The 19165-nt window shown below is 36.6% G+C and overlaps 1 protein-coding gene across 1 annotated transcript in view; it reads right to left on the reverse strand.

The window, feature by feature from the left end:
• WDR72 (WD repeat domain 72) overlaps nt 1-19165 on the reverse strand; it is a 227726-nt gene that overhangs the window by 63614 nt on the left and 144947 nt on the right. The gene's annotated exons all lie outside the window — the stretch shown is intronic.

A 19165-nucleotide genomic window follows, 5' to 3' on the forward strand; every position in this document is an offset into this window, starting at 1 on the left:
TAATAGCCATTTGTAAAAGAGCCCTGAACTGAGTCCATGCCAGGGAGCATTATTGGAAAATGGCCCGCACTGACGACTTCCTGGAATTCCACTCTGTGCAAGTCAGCAGCTAGCTTAGCACCAGCTGGGCACTAAACTGAGGCACGGGCAAGTGTAAGGGTGCACTCCGAGGGGACATGGTGTGTGATTTATATAGCTTGAGTCTTGAAACAAGGCAGCTAGACAACAGTTCAGGCTATTCAAATCACAGGATCAGCTTCTTTAGTTTTAACAAAACATACAGTTAAACGTGGCCATTAAAAAAAAATAGAACAGAGATAACTGCGCAAGTATTTGTTGTAGTTGCCACGATGCAATGTACCAGGTGTATGGTGTGAAGAAATGATACAGCCTCTCCTCATGATGCTGTCCAGCAGTTTCCAACCTACATTGCATGGAATCTCAGCATTTCTCAGAGGGAATTACAGAATCATCTGATTCAAACTGTCTTTTTAAAAAGATACTCTAGATGTTGTTAAAGAACTGTGAATTTAAAAAGACAAATTTTTACACTAATTTTTAATAAACTTGGAAACTATAAACACATTGACTTATGCTGCCAAATAACTGTTGTATGCAGATCCAAGGTTAATCTTTGTACTTATACTTAAACATATAAACGTATCATTGATTAAAGAGGCTGTGTGTATGTGTTTTAATGTTAGCGGGCAGTTTTACTCATGTAAAAATACAGTAACAAGTGCTATTCTGCTTACCAGGGTGAATCATCAGTTTTTTCACTGTAGTATATCCAAAGCAATATACCAAATGAATTGGATGGCAAGACCAAAATTTTATATGACTGTCATCCATCTGTCTTAATTTCAAATCTCATAATTCACTGAAATATCGTTGAACAAAGTGTTTAACTTTGTAATACGTAAATTATTATAAATTAAACTAGTAACATATGGTTTGTCTATTTGATTGATTGCTTCATTTTTTAAAAAAGCTCTAGATGCTTAGAAAAGTCTTAAAACACAAATTCAGATTTTTTATCTAATAACAAAAAGAAACTAGTCATTGGTAAAAATCTTTACATATGTTCATGCTTACATATGAGACAGAAATTATTGGTGAAGCTTGACTTTATTTTTCTAATAATTTACAAATTTTCAATTATAAAGATGAAAAGAACCCAATTTACTTAATAGTGTAGAAACTATTTTGTAGTAACTTTCTGATATTTAAGAAACTATGTATATGGAAAGAACATGTATTTCTTTCTCTAAGAATCAAAAATGAAAAATTTTGCACTGTTTTAAAAAAGCACTTCACACTAGGAATAGCCTATGAAGGCTTACTTGACTTTTTCCATTTCTGTTTGATAAAAGGAATTAATAATTTTGGATTACCGCTACACATTAGAAGAATATATTTAAAATATTAAAATTTATAATTACAGCTTGTAAATTTGGAGAAATGAAGACAGCATGGAGAGGATGGGGAAAAATGAGACCATATGCAATACAACTAGGAAGGGAAACCTGCCAATTGTAATAAATAAGATGACTTATGATGCCTTCACCCTCTTCATATAGTTATAACTGGAGCTTCTCAGTGCTTTATACCATTAGTCACTACTTAGCAGTTTCATTTTTACATTTTTTTCAGTACCTTTTATACTTATGATTTATGCCTACAGAATAACTACAGAAACCGTACATCCCTTACATACAGATTCCAGAAGAAGACAGAACTCAGCTAAGTAAACTTGTAAATCCCATTCTGTAATGGTGTTATAAGACACGTGGTTTTCCAGTAAGACATACTCCTGTAGCTTCACTTTTCACCTATGGACTTCTTGCAGGGCGGTGCTGCTTTCTTAAGCTATATCATGGTGGAATCTTATCCTTTATAATGTTTTGGAGAAAGCTGAGGGTGGCGCCTGCACAATTTGATTTGGTGTAAAAATACACACCAAATCTGATTTCTGTTACATTAAGGCATTCTCTGACAAAATACACAGAACAAGAAATGAAGTGAATTGTGTTTTAGAAATATCTTGCAAGCTTGTTTCCCTGAATACCTGACCACTAATTTAAAAAAATGGATCAAAACCCATTTTAATTGAATATTTAATAGATGATTTAATGGTCAAGTTAAGATACATCTTAAATGCTAAATATAAAAATGATTTGTGTTTGCTTACTGGAAATATTTGTAATACAAGTGAACATATATAATAAACCAGTATTTAAAGCAAATTTACTATGGAAGAAATGAAATGACTGTCTTCAATTTATAAACATACATTCATCAACCTATATTTTTGACTACTAGTTGGCTTTTATAATATGAATATCATAACAGAAGATTACCATTAACAGTAGAAATAATTTAACTCATTTTTAAAAATGTATAATATATTTTCCTTTAAAATGAGCCATTGGAAATATAAAAATGGTAATATCCTCCTAGGGAAAGGCCTGAATTAAGCTAGAGGGAACCATATCAATTTTCATAAATAAATGAGCTTACTCTTTTGTGAATTCCATCCTCTACATGATGCCCCAAGACATAGTATGACTTATAGGAAAGAATCTAAGATTTGCTCATAGGAGCGTGTGATCTGGTGTAAGTCCATTTTCTAATGAGTCATAACATAGCATAGGTACTTAAGTTTATCGTGCCCTGGTTTTTCTCTCATTGAAATGGGCAAAGTCTCCCTTCATTAGATATCTGCAAGGAGAAATAAAAATACACAGTAAAACCTTTTGAAAACAGTAAAGTGTTATTTAAGTACTAGAAAAGTCATGCTAATCATCTGGAAAGTAATATACCTTTTTTTGTTGGTTCTGAAAATAATGTTTAAATAGATAATTTAGGGGTCTTGAAATGGCCATTTATTCATAGTAGAGTGTAAAGAGACTTTAGCTAATTTGGAGAGCTTGAAATGTGTGATCCCTAAGAAAATTCTAAAAACTCCTTTTTAGCTTTCAGCATTAAACCTAGACACATTATGGTATCTGAATACTACTATTACCTGGGGATCCCCCCTCCAATATCTTTACTACAGAAAAAAAGAACAATTAAAACCTTTTACTCCCTTCCAGTATTATGAGAATAGACAAACATTAATGGGGATGTTACTGATTCACACAGGTGAGCAACCAAGGCTGTACTGCATTACAGGTAATTTTGCCATTACCTTCTGAAACACTGTTTCATAGTGCAGGGGATGTCATATAAAAAATAAATGATAGTTCCCAATCTCAGCAGTTTGAAAGAAACATAAATCAATGGCGTAAGGAAAGCAGGTGATGTAATGACTCTAGACTTAAGTAGATGGCTTGAAGAGATGGATCATGAAGCTTAACCTTTGAAATTATTCATTGGATATTAATATAAACACATGGAAAAGCACATTTCAAAGTTACCTTGTTTTGCCAAAATTCTATTCATTAAATCAAGAGTTTTTAAATGGTAAAGAGAAATAATAATATATCCTATTCCTGGAAACTGTCTAATAGCAAACACTTAATAAGCCTGGTCTTAATGTTTCAGTTAAGGATGTTTATAGAAAAGGAGGTCAGGGGATCCCTGGGTGGCGCAGCGGTTTGGCGCCTGCCTTTGGCCCAGGGCGCGATCCTGGAGACCCGGGATCGAATCCCACGTCGGGCTCCCGGCGCATGGAGCCTGCTTCTCCCTCTGCCTGTGTCTCTGCCTCTCTCTTTCTCTCTGTATGACTATCATAAATAAATAAAATTAAAAAAAAAAAAAAAAAAAAAGAAAAGGTCAGTAATGTCTACATAAATCCACGCACAAAAAAGGGTAAAAAAAAAATGGATGGTGAAACCCAAACTTGTCAATAAATGGTAATGATACAAATGCATCCAAAGGAGATGAGAAATCAGACCAAATATTAATACATACAAGTTGGGAAAAAATTAAGAAGTGATCCAAGGAGGGTAGAGATTGAGATACTGATCATATATAAAAGAAGATAAATAAATTCAAATTAGCAACAAGAACCATAGCAACTGAGGAGGTGTTACGTGATCTGAACTGACAGATCCTGATTGACAGGATCTGTCAATCAGGTGTTGACCTGATTGGTGTTTGGTCTAAAAGTAGGGAGGCAAAATTTCTCTCTCTATGTGAACGTATTCCCCATGTGAGACATGAAGCACTAATATTCCATCTAAATAACCTAGCTTCATAAACAGGCAATAAAAAAACCAACTAAGTAAGTTCTGCTTTACCAATAAAATACTAAACAAGTACTCTGTCAAGACTTGGACACAAGGGTTTCTTTCTATCTCCTGCTTTATCCATTCTCTACTTTGTACTAGAGATGTCTCATTTCTCCTCTTAATTTTTAATAGTTACCTTTATCTTACAGGAAAAAATCACCATAGCATAACCTTTACATTCTAGATGCTGCATCTTTTGGATCCAGACTAGAGCATCTTCATTTCCTGTATCTTGCCCATACCAAATTCATCTCCATTTCCTGACCAGGTCATAAGGATCATTCCTTATCTCTTCTTATTAATCCTTTTGCCTGAAATATCCTTCTTTGCACCAAGCTCCTTCTCATTGGTGTTATTTGGATCCTTCCAGAAACAGACGTTAAGATGGAGTTAGAAGTGCAAAAGGTTTACTGGAAATTAACACTCGTGAAAGACAAAAAGCAAAAGCGTAATTGGGTAAGTACCTCCCTACTCAGTATGCAGATCTGAGAGAGTCTCTCTCAACCTAACGGAAACTCTAAAGCAAAGACTGACTGTTAGAAGAGGCTTGTATGGACTAAAAGTAGCTAGGCCCTTGTACCACCATGTTGCCCAGCCATTGTTCCAAGAAGAGTATGACCTCAGGAGGGGTCCTGGAGGTGCCAACAGCTGGAAGTTGTCAGCTAGCTACACTCCTCACCGCTGGGTAAGTAGACCTTTTTAATAGAGTGATCTAAGCAGTGCACCAGTCCATGTCTGCCACACCACTGTTTTCCAAAGCACATGTGAATGTCTAGTCCATGCAAAACCTACAAAAAGTCATCCTCAGGTGGCTCTCCATGCTTGCACAACAATGGGAACTTTAGTATCTTATACTGCATGTGGTCTCATTATGTTCACAGGGCTCTGCCTTTTGAAAAATAGAATGCACAGCACCTATCAAATGAAATATTCAAAAGAGGCAGAATAAGGGGCACCTGAGTGGTTCAACTGGTTAAGCATTTGCCTTTGGCTCAGCTAATGATCCCAGAGTCCTAGGATTGAACCCTGACAAGTGGAGAGCCTGGTCCTCCCCCCTGCTTGTGCTCTCTCTCTCAAATAAATAAATAAAATCTTTAGGAAAAAAAAAAAAAGAGGCAGAATGAATTGACGAATAGAAGGATGGACCTACCAGCTGGATGATTGATCAATACAATTGGTTATTTCCTACTCTGATGCAGAGACACCAAGGGAAATATCTTGCATAGGTCAAGAGATATTATGAACATCTCAAAATATAATTTTAATATGCTTTGAATACTAATTGTATGGATAAAATACATCAAAAATTAGCATGTTCTAAGCTAAGGTTTTGGAATTATGTCCCTAATCATTTAAATGAACGTATGTATCTCTTTTAAACCATTATTCTCATTTCCAGTTTTCTCAATTTACAGATGGGGGAAATAGTTCATTTATTTATTTATTTAATTTTTATTTTTTATTTTATTTTTATTTATTTATTTTTTATTTTTTTTTATTAACTTTTATTGGTGTTCAATTTACCAACATAGAGAAAAACATCCAGTGCTCATCCCGTCAAGTGTCCACCTCAGTGCCCGTCACCCATTCCCCTCCAACACCCGCCCTGTTCCCCTTCCACCACCCCTAGTTCATTTCCCCGAGTTAGGAGTCTTTATGTTCTGTCTCCCTTCCTGATATTTCCCAACATTTCTTCTCCCTTCCTTTATATTCCCTTTCACTATTATTCATATTCCCCAAATGAATGAGAACATACACTGTTTGTCCTTCTCCGATTGACTTATTTCACTCAGCATAATACCCTCCAGTTCCATCCACGTTGAAGCAAATGGTGGGTATTTGTCGTTTCTAATTGCTGAGTAATATTCCATTGTGTACATAAACCACATCTTCTTTATCCATTCATCTTTCGATGGACACTGAGGCTCCTTCCACAGTTTGGCTATTGTGGCCATTGCTGATAGAAACATCGGGGTGCAGGTGTCCCGACGTTTCATTGCATCTGAATCTTTGGGGTAAATCCCCAACAGTGCAATTGCTGGGTCGTAGGGCAGGTCTATTTTTTACTCTTTGAGGAACCTCCACACAGTTTTCCAGAGTGGCTGCACCAGTTCACATTCCCACCAACAGTGTAAGAGGGTTCCATTTTCTCCACATCCTCTCCAACATTTGTTGTCTCCTGCCTTGTTAATTTTCCCCATTCTCACTGGTGTGAGGTGGTATCTCATTGTGGTTTTGATTTGTATTTCCCTGATGGCAAGTGATGCAGAGCATTTTCTCATGTGCTTGTTGGCCATGTCCATGTCTTCCTCTGTGAGATTTCTCTTCATGTCTTTTGCCCATTTCATGATTGGATTGTTTGTTTCTTTGGTGTTGAGTTTAATAAGTTCTTTATAGATTTTGGAAACTAGCCCTTTATCTGATATGTCGTTTGCAAATATCTCCTCCCATTCTGTAGGTTGTCTTTTAGTTTTATTGACTGTATCCTTTGCTGTGCAAAAGCTTCTTATCTTGATAAAGTCCCAATAGTTCATTTTTGCTTTTGTTTCTTTTGCCTTTGTGGATGTATCTTGCAAGAAGTTACTGTGGCCAAGTTCAAAAAGGGTGTTGCCTGTGTTCTCCTCTAGGATTTTGATGGAATCTTGTCTCACATTTAGATCTCTCATCCATTTTGAGTTTATCTTTGTGTATGGTGAAAGAGAGTGGTCCAGTTTCATTCTTCTGCATGTGGATGTCCAATTTTCCCAGCACCATTTATTGAAGAGACTGTCTTTCTTCCAATGGATAGTCTTTCCTCCTTTATCGAATATTAGATGACCGTACATTTCAGGGTCCACTTCTGGGTTCTCTATTCTGTTCCATTGATCTCTGTGTCTGTTTTTGTGCCAGTACCACACTGTCTTGATGACCACAGCTTTGTAGTACAACCTGAAATCTGGCATTGTGATGCCCCCAGCTATGGTTTTCTTTTTTAAAATTCCCCTGGCTATTCGGGGTCTTTTCTGATTCCACACAAATCTTAAAATAATTTGTTCTAACTCTCTGAAGAAAGTCCATGGTATTTTGATAGGGATTGCATTAAACGTGTAAATTGCCCTGGGTAACATTGACATTTTCACAATATTAATTCTGCCAATCCATGAGCATGGAATATTTTTCCATCTCTTTGTGTCTTCCTCAATTTCTTTCAGAAGTGTTCTATAGTTTCTAGGGTATAGATCTTTTACCTCTTTGGTTAGGTTTATTCCTAGGTATCTTATGCTTTTGGGTGCAATTGTAAATGGGATTGACTCCTTAATTTCTCTTTCTTCAGTCTCATTGTTAGTGTATAGAAATGCCATTGATTTCTGGGCATTGATTTTGTATCCTGCCACGCTACCAAATTGCTGTATGAGTTCTAGCAATCTTGGGGTGGAGGCTTTTGGGTTTTCTATGTAGAGTATCATCTAACATCATGAATGAGAAAGGGGACATCACTACCAACACCAAGAAAATACAAACGATTTTAAAAACATATTATGAACAGCTGTACGCCAATAAATTAGGAAATCTAGAAGAAATGGATGCATTCCTGGAAAGCCACAAGCTACCAAAACTGGAGCAGGAAGAAATAGAAAACCTGAACAGGCCAATAACCAGGGAGGAAATTGAAGCAGTCATCAAAAACCTCCCAAGACACAAGAGTCCAGGGCCAGATGGCTTCCCAGGGGAATTCTATCAAACGTTTAAAGAAGAAATCATACCTATTCTACTAAAGCTGTTTGGAAAGATAGAAAGAGATGGAGTACTTCCAAATTTGTTCTATGAGGCCAGCATCACCTTAATTCCGAAACCAGACAAAGACCCCACCAAAAAGGAGAATTACAGACCAATATCCCTGATGAACATGGATGCAAAAATTCTCAACAAGATACTAGCCAATAGGATCCAACAACACATTAAGAAAATTATTCACCATGACCAAGTAGGATTTATCCCTGGGACACAAGGCTGGTTCAACACTCGTAAAACCATCAATGTGATTCATCATATCAGCAAGAGAAAAACCAAGAACCATATGATCCTCTCATTAGATGCAGAGAAAGCATTTGACAAAATACAGCATCCATTCCTGATCAAAACCCTTCAGAGTGTTGGGATAGAGGGAACTTTCCTCGACATCTTAAAAGCCATTTACGAAAAGCCCACAGCAAATATCATTCTCAATGGGGAAGCACTGGGAGCCTTTCCCCTAAGATCAGGAACAAGACAGGGATGTCCACTCTCACCACTGATGTTCAACATAGTTCTGGAAGTCCTCGCCTCAGCAATCAGACAACAAAAAGACATTAAAGGCATTCAAATTGGCAAAGAAGAAGTCAAACTCTCCCTCTTCGCTGATGATATTTATTTAATTTTTAATCTCTATATCCAACATGAGGCTCAAGCTCACAACTTCAAGATCAAGAATCACCCACTCCATCAATTGAGCCAGTTAGGTGACCCTAGTTCATTTAATTTTTAAATCCTAAGATAAACTATGTTTACTCTGTATTGTAAAATAATAATTTCAATTGAAAATTTTGGATGTTTCTTTGATGACTTCCTCGGAGAATGCTTAATAGCTCAGTAACACACATTCTTCATTTAATCAGACAACAAATTGACTCTATGCCAGGCCCAGAGCCAAGCGTGGAGGACACACCGATGAGAGTGAAATAATAGGACAAGAAGTCCGTTTTCTAATGGAGGAGTCAGAACTGTAATCAGAGGATTTACGACACAGACTGGGAAGTGCTATGACTGAAGTATAAACGACATGGGTGGAGCACAAAGGAAGGAACAAACATGAGGGATCCAAGAAAGGAACTTCTCTAATTAGTTAGGGGTTACCTATTTGATTTTATCTCCCTATGCACTTTTACAAGAGGGGAGGGACAGAAGCAAGGAGAGCCTCAGAATACCTAAGAATCCCTTTCCAGAAGGCAGTGGTTCTCAGCAGGATTGGTACTGCCCCCTAGGGGAATGCTCTAGGAACTGCTGAGCCAAGGAACATCTGGTTTCCCTGATGATTGTGGAGATGCTGGCAGGGACCAGAAATGCCAGAAGTCATGCAGAGCTTAGGACAGTCCTTCACAATGAAAAATTGTCCTGACATTTTACATGGTTTCCACATATTACATTGGACGTTCATGAAACTGAAAGCCCTGTTTATCATCTCCTGAGCTCAGACTCTTAACTTTATTTTACACATAGAAATCTTTCAAAGTTTGTAATATATCCTGAATTTTCCAGGAAGGCACCTAACCCTGTATATCAAGAATGGCTAAATCTGGCGGCCACTCTTGTCCATATCTTTTTTGTTGTTGTTGTTGTTGTCCATATCTTTGCCAAGAAAATCCATCTGCAGAGCTATGTCACTGACACCACCACCACGTGGAGTCTGCATTAACAGCTGGTGTCCTAGTGATCGGATGTGTGCTGGTCAGCATTTTTATTATAAATTTTAGTGTGGTCATTATATCTTTTACCTATTGATACATATATTATTTTATCATAAATTACTTACTCTTTTTTTCTTTAAATTTTATATAAATTATATATGTGGAGAAGTTATATTACTTACAAACTTCATTTTAAGATTATAAGGGGGGGGGGGGTGCAATCACATACTATTGGCTATGGACTCCATGCTAGGATTGAGAGAGTTGAAAACCACAATACTAAAATTGTGGTTAAAATTTAAAATTAAAATTCCAAGACCAACCTCACTCAGATGAAAATAAACCTAGGAGGCCTGAAAGGTATTCACCATTACTGTGCTCTTACATATATTCTGCTAAGGGGCACTTTTACAGTGCCCCCAGATTTGCAGGGCTGTCTGGCTGGAGGACAGTACATATGAAAAGCCCATGTCCACTTGTATTAGGTAAAAGAGAAAAAAAGAAAGGTAACAACTCTTTAAACTAACTGCTTTCATTTCTTGTAGCTTTTTCTCAGAGTTTGAAAATGAAGTACTCTGCCTTGTTGTTGGTTTGTTTTTTGCTTTTTGAATTTTTGTTTGTTTGTTTGTTTGTTTGTTTTGTTTTGGGGTGTTTTTGCCTTCAAACATCTGACTATTAATTTTTTCCCGGTGGCTTTTTAGACAGATAAATTACTCCTGAACTAAATAGATAAATTTGAAGAAATACCTCTGAATTAACACTTTAGAAAAAAAAGTCACCCCTTTAATGATCCTTTCCATTCTCTTCCTACCTACAGACTATTAACATATGATTTAGCATTTCTTCCATTCTGCCTAGACTAGTTCTTTAATATATGTCTGTCACTGTCATTCATCATTCATCTGCTCACTCAGGCAACAAACATTTAATGAGCACCCATCATGCCCCACGTGGTGCATTAGCAGCTAGGAGCACAAGATTAATAAGTTCCAACTTTTGCCCTCAAGGAGTTCAGAGAGGTGGGAAGGAAAGGCAAATAACAAACAATTAGAGTGCCAGATGATATACACCATTTTAGAAGGATATACAAGAAGTGTAAAAAGTAATGTAACTGAAAATTCCAGTACCTTCCATTGAACCTTAGACATAATAAGTGCTTAACAAGAGATTTTTTAAATTATCCAGATTGTTCCAAGAATGAAAATTGGGCAGATATATTGACGAGTTAAAATGGAAAAATAAGGCTCCTGCCAGCAAAGTGAATGACATTCTGATTGAATGGCATATTCCAATGGCATGAGGAGAGAAATGGATCATTTTTCCTTCAGCCAGCATTCTCTAGCAAGGTTGCCTTGGCATGTGCCAGGGACTGTGCTATCTGCTGAGAATACAGAGCTGACTAAATCCTTGTTTTGTTTTTATCTCAAGGAATTTAGTTGTACCAATTTTTTTTTTCCAGAACTAGGGATGCATATCCATATTGGCTAATGCGATTGGATTTGATGGAGGAACTAACAGCACACCAAGTTCCAGGCTCAGGGATGGAATCAATAGGGAGGAAGCTGACCCAGCTGAACAGGTTGTCAAAAGGACTCTCACTTAGCAGCATAAGGACTACCGGCTACAAGAGATCAAGAGTGAGCCAGAAGTCCCAAGGGAGTCAGGCAAGCCAGAACCCAGGGTGTGAATCTAAATACCAAGGAAAGAGTGTTTGAGGCAGCTCCTTAAATACTCCCATGGAGAACTGTAGCAGAATGAGGAACAAGTGGACACATTTCAAGTGAGTTTTGGGGCCCTCTAAAAACCTCAGACTGAAATCAGATCATGACAAAATGAGTAGTGGAGAGCCAAACAATTAACCATGAGGAAAGAGAAGTGTTCTGGGTGGTTACAAACTAGATTCATTCCTGTGTCTATTTTTAATTTCTTGTGAGCCTGCTGTGTATACCACTTGATCCAAGGATGGTGACGATTGGAAAACACAATTTCAGTGGGTATTCAAGCCTATGTATGGCCAGCTGCTAAAGAAACGCAATCAGCTGATTTTCCCTGTGTCCCTTTTCTCTTACTAATTAGGAGTTGGCTGAATCTTTAGTATATGGTATCCCATGGTCCATCCATTCATCCATCCACTCAATAAACACTTATTACCAGCTACTAGGTAAAGCATCATCCTAAGGGATGGGAGGAAAAAAGATAAATAGACCTGACCCCTGTCCTTGAGGGGTCACTGTTGGGAGGCCAGTCTGAGCTCAGAAGAACAATAGTACAAAACACATCGATTTCAGCGACAGAATCTAGATCACTTTTTCTTTGTCAATAAATTTAAATGGGTATGCAGACAATAATCAATAAAGTGGTGCCTGCACAACTGTTACCAAGGAAATATTTAACTCAATTCCTTGATGCTACCGTCTGTGTGCAGTCGGGCCAGGTTGGCATTCTGATTGCTCATGAGGAAAAAAGACGATGAAATACTCTAGTTCATATGCCAAGATGAAAATCATCAATCTCAATCTCTGTGAAAGATGAAACTACTTTTGGAAAAAGAACAGTGAACTCTATCAGTCTTTCTAAGGCAATGCAATCTTGTAGATGATACAGAGAGGGCAGAAGCAGTGGAGAAGTTCAGAAGAATTTATATAGGGGAAAAGGGAATGATAAAATTTCTCCTCAGTTTTACAGGAAGCTAAAAATAATACAGGACATATATTCAAATCCAAATGACAACTGTGTTTTTTGAAAGGTATGTAATGTATTCTAGGTCTAAATAACTGATTTGCTTAGCATAAATAAATTCATCTTCATCTAACATATGAATACCTTGATCTTTCTGTAAGATTATGCAATTCAAATTTATCTGTAAAAATAAAATTTTATATTTCCTCTTTTCTTCCCCTGCCAACCCAACCCAAACCCCCTTTGACATATATATATATATATACACACATATGTATATAGTAAACCTTTTTAAAAAAAAAAAAAAAAAAAAACTTTACTTTTAGGTAAAATCTACACCCAACATGGAGTTAAAACTCCCAACCCTGAGATCAAGATTCGCAGGTTCTACTGACTAGCCAGACAGGCACCCCTGGGTATGCTGAATCTTTTTTACTTCTAACATTTCTAGTTCCCAGGTGTGGAACTTTCTGTTTTTTAACCACTAGAACTTATATTTATATAAATTTAAATTCTAAATAAAAGGCTTTAGTATTAAGTACATCTTTAGTGGAATAGCTTATAGTGCCACACCCAAAGGTTAGTAGAAATTAGCTATTGGATATTTGTTTGATTTATTTCTTCATGAGAATCCTTCCCCTGTTGTTTTGCCAAGTATCTGGGTTCCCGCTGCCTTGTGACCCCCAACCTGGGTAATGCCTATCTCTGTAACTGTCATATAGGAAGCACATAAACATTGGTAAATATTTGTTAAATTTAGAGATAGTGAAGGAGAATTGTGGTTAAGCGGGAGACAATGCCCACTAGGGACAACAAACCCAAATTCTGAAGCCATACTGAATATTTTTGACTCCTGGTTTTGTTTGTTGGTAATAAGACCTTAGGCAAGATACTTAACTTTTTTATATCTATTTTCTCATCCGGGAAATGCATATACAATACTACCTATTCCCATGGAATAAAGGATCAAATAATTTGAGGTATGTGAAGTACTTAGAACATACTAAGCCTGGAGCATCTGGGTGGCTCAGTTGGTTAAGTGTCTGACTTCAGCTCAGGTCATGATCTCAGGGTTCTGAGATGGAGCCTCTGTGCTTAGTGGGAGTCTGCTTCTCCCTCTGCCCCTCCCCAGGCTTGTGCGTGCATTCTCTCTAATAAATAAATAAAATCTTTAAGGAAAGAAAACCATACTAAGCCACATTAGTGTTAACTGTTTTTTTTTTTTTTTTTAAGTTTTATTTATTTATTCATGAGAGACACAGAGAGAGAGAGAGAGGCAGAGACACAGGCAGAGGGAGAAGCAGGCTCCATCCACGCAGGGAGCCTGACATGAGACTGGATCCTAGGTCTCCAGGATCACGCCCTGGGCTAAAGGCGGCGCTAAACCGCTGAGCACCCACCCCCCGCCCCCGCCCCACCCCTCCCCCACCCGGGCTACCCTGTTAGCTGTTTTCTTGTCATTATTTTTATCCTTATTCTGGAAGGCTGAGGCTTAGGAAAGGAAGGCATTGGAGCAATGGGATTCAAAGAGGACACAGGTGTTTTCCAGAGAACAAATTAAAAGCCTATGGGTTTCTCTGTAATGTCCAGGTTCCTTATCCATTACATGTATTAATCAGATGATTCTTAGGAGAAGAAAAAGGCATAGGTGTCTTCCGTACTCTTAGCAAACAGTTATCTTCTCCCACTCCAACTTTTTCCTTGGCTAAATCATGTTCATCTTTTAGGTCTTGGATTAAGCATCTTTTTTTCTAAGAAGGCTTTATGACACACGCATAAACATATATAAACACACACACATACACACATACACACCTCCTGATGTAGCTTAAGGTAAGTTTGGCAATGCCATTTACATCTTCTTTGCTTAACCTTGCATTACCAGTCTTATCTTCAATCCATGATTTCTTGGCAAGAAATTTTTGTCCATTTTCTGATGGTTAGTTTAGTTAATACTAGAAAATAAAATCTGTAGGTCATCTAGACAGGGACAGTTGAACACAGCAGGGACAGCCTTCTGTTAAGTGGGTTTTCCACTCTTCTTTCAATATACCTAGAATACCATATGTGAGTGATACTGCACTGCTTGACGTAGGCATCAAGTCAGGGTACCAGAGTCAACCAATGTATCAAATCTTTTTTTGTTTGAAAAAATATAAGTATAGACTTTCATTATCTTATTCATCCATATCTAATCTATCAGCAAATACTGTAAGTTGAACCTTCAAAACACATTCAGAACCACCATATTTTTTATAAGCTGCCATCATCTGGGTTAGCATAATGGCCTCCCCAGTAGTCTCCTTGCTTTTATCCTTGGCCCTTGAACTGCAGGCAACATGATCTCATTCAAATATGTGCCCTTTGTTTGTTTAAATCGTCTTCTATCTTGCTCAGAGAGAAAGCCTAAGACCTTACTATGACACTCAAGGCTTTCAATGATATGTCCCCCATTACTTTTCTGCTTCCACAAAGAAGAATTCATTGGCCTTCTTGTTTAGCCTGGAGAGCTCACAGAGGATGGAAGATGCATTTACTATAAAGACAGTCAAGAAAGTTTCCCTGTGAGATAGTTTCAAAGCCTTTCCACAACTAGGCAGATATCCTTCTAAGAAACTCAACAGGCAGAGGAAGCCTGTCCTGATCCAGTCCTTCTGCTGATGGGTACCAGGACCAGAAAACTGTTCTGTTGAGTAGATGTTTATTTCCTTTACTTACCACAAATGCATGGTTTTATTTAAACAAAGAGCACATTTTCATTATTTAATTTTGTAGAGAAGTCTTTGAAGACGATGCATGTAATAAAGATTATTTGCAGTACCCATATTTGATGCATCATCTTCATGACTACACAGTTTAACGTGAATTTAAATTCAGCCAATAATTTCAAAGTGACAGTTTTATCTACAAAGCCTCCATTTCTATTTCAACCAATTTATTTAATGGAACAATTTAGAGCACTTGTTTAAACTGATCCAAATCACACTCAAAAAGAAATAAAGGGAAATAACTTTCAAATGCATTTTAATAACAGAAACCACTGCTGTTTTTAAAACAATGAATCTGAGCTTCAAATGTGAATGTTAATTATACAATTTCTTATTAAATAGATGAAGAAAGAGAGCAATGTAACTGTTATAAAAATGTAAACTCAGATAAATTCCAGCACACATAAATTCCATGAAATACTGATACACAAATATTAAGACCTCAAATAAAATACACGTTGTGAAATGTAACAAGTGAAAACACCAAAAATAAATAAGATACAAAATTGTAAAGTTCAAATACAAATTATACTTCAAATCTTACTTCACTTGATTTGCATTGCTTTCTAGATGCATCTCATGTTCAAATAGTCCAAGAAACCTGGTGATTTTCTTTATTATAAGGGTGGAGACGGCAATGATTGAACACTCTGCATTTTCTTTGATAATAGAAAGTATGATTTATGAGAGGAGAATAAGAATTTAAGAAAAACCACTCAATAAATTATTCAATTCTCAGATCATGCTGATTTAAAGTAAATTTCCTTCATGCTGCCAGTATGGAAAATGCAGTTTACTGGATTAGAACACAGAGTTTAAGAGAATATATGGGTTTGCATCCCTGTTTTTTTTCTTTTTAATTTTGTGACTCTAGACAAGGCACATCAACTCTTTTAAGCCCCACTTTATCCTTTTTTGAAAAATGGGATAATAATAGAAACAATGTCTCAAAGTACAAGATATACACTACTAGTGGCATTGAAGATAGCAGACATAGGGATAGACTTTTTAAAAATACTATTTATTTTAATGTGTCTGAGAAAGATACATAATTAGTATGTTAAAAAATGTACAGAGGCAATTTCTCAGGATAAGCCTGGGTAGCATATGGGAATCTCTTTTTCAGAGAGTAGTTCTTTTCAGTGCTCCTCTGAAGCTTCATTTCCATGAACATGGACATTTAAAAAACTGCAAAATTGTTTACACAAATGACTGAAATGTTGGGCAGAAAGTCAGGGTTCATATGAATTATGTGAGAATTAAAGGGAAAAGTAAGATAACATTCGTAAAGTACTTAGCATAGTTTTTGGAGTATATTAAGAGCACAGTAATTGCCATCCTTATTATAATCTATTATAATCCTTATAATCTATTATAATCCTTATAATCTATTATTGCCATATTACTATAATGCAAATCAACCAAATGTACTCCACTCTAGCATAAAAGAAGCTTCTGAGTATCCACACATAATAAAGCCATCTATTACTTTCCAAACAATTTACTAATAAGATGCATTAAGAAACTAAGAAACCAAGGGGTGCTTGGGTTGGTTAAGCTTCCAACTCTTGATTTAGGGTCAGGTCATGAGATCCAGCCCGGCAGTGGGCTCCCCATTCAGCAGGGAGTCTACTTAAGATTCTCTCTCTCCCTCTGCCTCTCCCCTCCACCTCTCAGCCCTTGCAGTGTGCATCCATGCATACGATCTCTCTCAAATGAATAAACAAAATCTTCCAGAGAGAGAGAGAGAGAGAGAGAGAGGAAAGAAGCTAAGAAATCAAGAAAGAATAAAAGAAATTATGTTGGGGAAGGATGGGGGCAGGAGCTCACAGAGGACAAATGAGCAAGGATCTGAAAATAAAACAACATAAACCATTTGTCATAAGGATATTTGGTAATAGGTTGTAGTGACACTGGATCTAAGTAAATTTGCCTATAAACTTTGAGGAATAATCACACCTGGGTGAAAAGTACCAACACCATCCCCTTAATCTTTGTGGGTTTTTTTATATATTTTTTAAGATTTTGTTTATTTATTCATGGGAGATATAGAGAGAAAGAGAGGCAGAGACACAGGCAGAGGGAGAAGCAGGCTCCATGCAGGGAGCTCGATGTGGGACTTGATCCCGGGTCTCCAGGATCATGCCCTGGGCTGAAGGTGGCCCTCAACCACTGAGCCACCGGGCTGCCCTCCCCTTAACCTTTGAATCAGGACATTTGAAATAAATAAAATCGCTTTTTTACTTATTTATTTATTTATTTTAAATCTAACCAGTAATGCAGTACATACAGCTTAATAAAGGTACAAAACTTTCCTGTAATTTTACTAAATTTCTTTGGCTAGTTTAAAAAACAATTTTTGTTTGTTTGTTTGTTTGTTTGTTTCCAAATAAAGAGAAAGAAAGGCAATGTTAATATCCATTATAATAGTGCTTGGAAATTTTCCTTTTTAGTGCATGTTATGTGTTTCCACTTAATTGCAATTGCAGTTTGTATTTTCCAACAGGCAGTATTTCCCACAAAAATATGTGCTCAGCATTTGTGAATGTTTCATTTCTTTCAAATAAAATATTCTAAACTTCATCCACCAATATATAAAGCAACTTTAATATCTTTGTATTCTAATGTTATCACCAATTAACGTTAATTTTCTTTTAATTATTGGCAAAGGTTCATTCAGTAATGATCCAAAGATAGTTAATATCTAACTTAAAATCCAGATGTCTTTAGTCATGACAACACCAAATTCCATAGTATATTTCTTATACCTGAAAATTAGTTGGGAACAGAAGACAGCCCAATCTGGTGAAACTTCAAATAGTGGGTAAGCCACATGATAGTGAAACTTATCAAAAGCTTCACCTTGATAACCCACCATGAATTTCTCACCCAGAAAAGATGGTTATGGGCCAAAGGATAAGGTATAAACTCAAGCTTAGGGATAAGGCATATAAATGCCACCTAATGACAGTTTACATATGATGAATGATATGAGCTGTCTTTGGGGAGCTGGAAGAAACATAATGATACTACAGATGCCTGACCAAATGAATCAAGAACCCCAAAGCACTTACTGAAAATTAATTTAAAAAAGGACATTTCTCTTCTTGCTTGAAAGGTGTAATACAACTACAATTATGTGATATGATCAAATGAGCTCCTTAAGTGGGTGGATTTACCAGATAATTAAAGCTAATTTCTGGACAAGAGACAAACAAATGACTTGAAATTGCCATTGAGCTTTATCAAATTGCTTATTGAATTTACCATCTTCAGTGACTTTCTTAGCATTAGGAAATATTCTATCTATTTTGATCTTTGGCTTTCGCTGAAGAAGGCTTTCCCTGTTACATATCCTTTGTCACTATTTAATGTAATAGATCTTTAAGAATATCCTTTTTCACTATTTAATGCTGTCCCAATCAGTAATTTTATAAAAATAATAAGAAAAAGCTGTAATAGATCTTTAAGAATGACACCTGTTCTATGACTCAACATTTTAAATATAGCAACATTTTTCTGAGTCCCAAATAAATAAAAAGAAAATCCCTTTCTGAGGGCTAAAGAAATATTTAATAATTTTTAACAACCTGGAACATGTAAATTTGTAACATGTTTCCCTGAAAAAAATATATATTTAATTATAAGTTAACTTGTTCATCAAAAGCTTACTGGTGAAGTTGAAAACTAAATTTGGGGGCAGCCTGGGTGGTTCACCGGTTTAGTGCAGCCTTCAGTCCAGGGCGTGATCTTGGAGACGTGGGATTGAGTCCCACATTGGGCTCCCTGCATGAAGCCTACTTCTCCCTCTGCCTGTCTCTCTCTCTCTCTCTCTCTCTCTCTCTCTCTCTCTCATGAATAAATAAATAAAATCTTAAAAAAAAGAAAAATTTGTCTTATTTCTTTTTAACTATTTTTTTTAAGTCACAGCTAATGGGCTCAAAAACCAATTAATGTTTTACAGCAGAAATTGAGATTCACTTGCTAGCCATGAACCATAAACATTATCATTATGAAGTTACAATGACAAAATTTGTTACAAAATTAAGTGGTCCACCTA

This window comes from Vulpes vulpes, chromosome 15 (genome assembly GCF_048418805.1).
Source record: "Vulpes vulpes isolate BD-2025 chromosome 15, VulVul3, whole genome shotgun sequence".
Lineage (NCBI taxonomy): Eukaryota > Metazoa > Chordata > Mammalia > Carnivora > Canidae > Vulpes > Vulpes vulpes.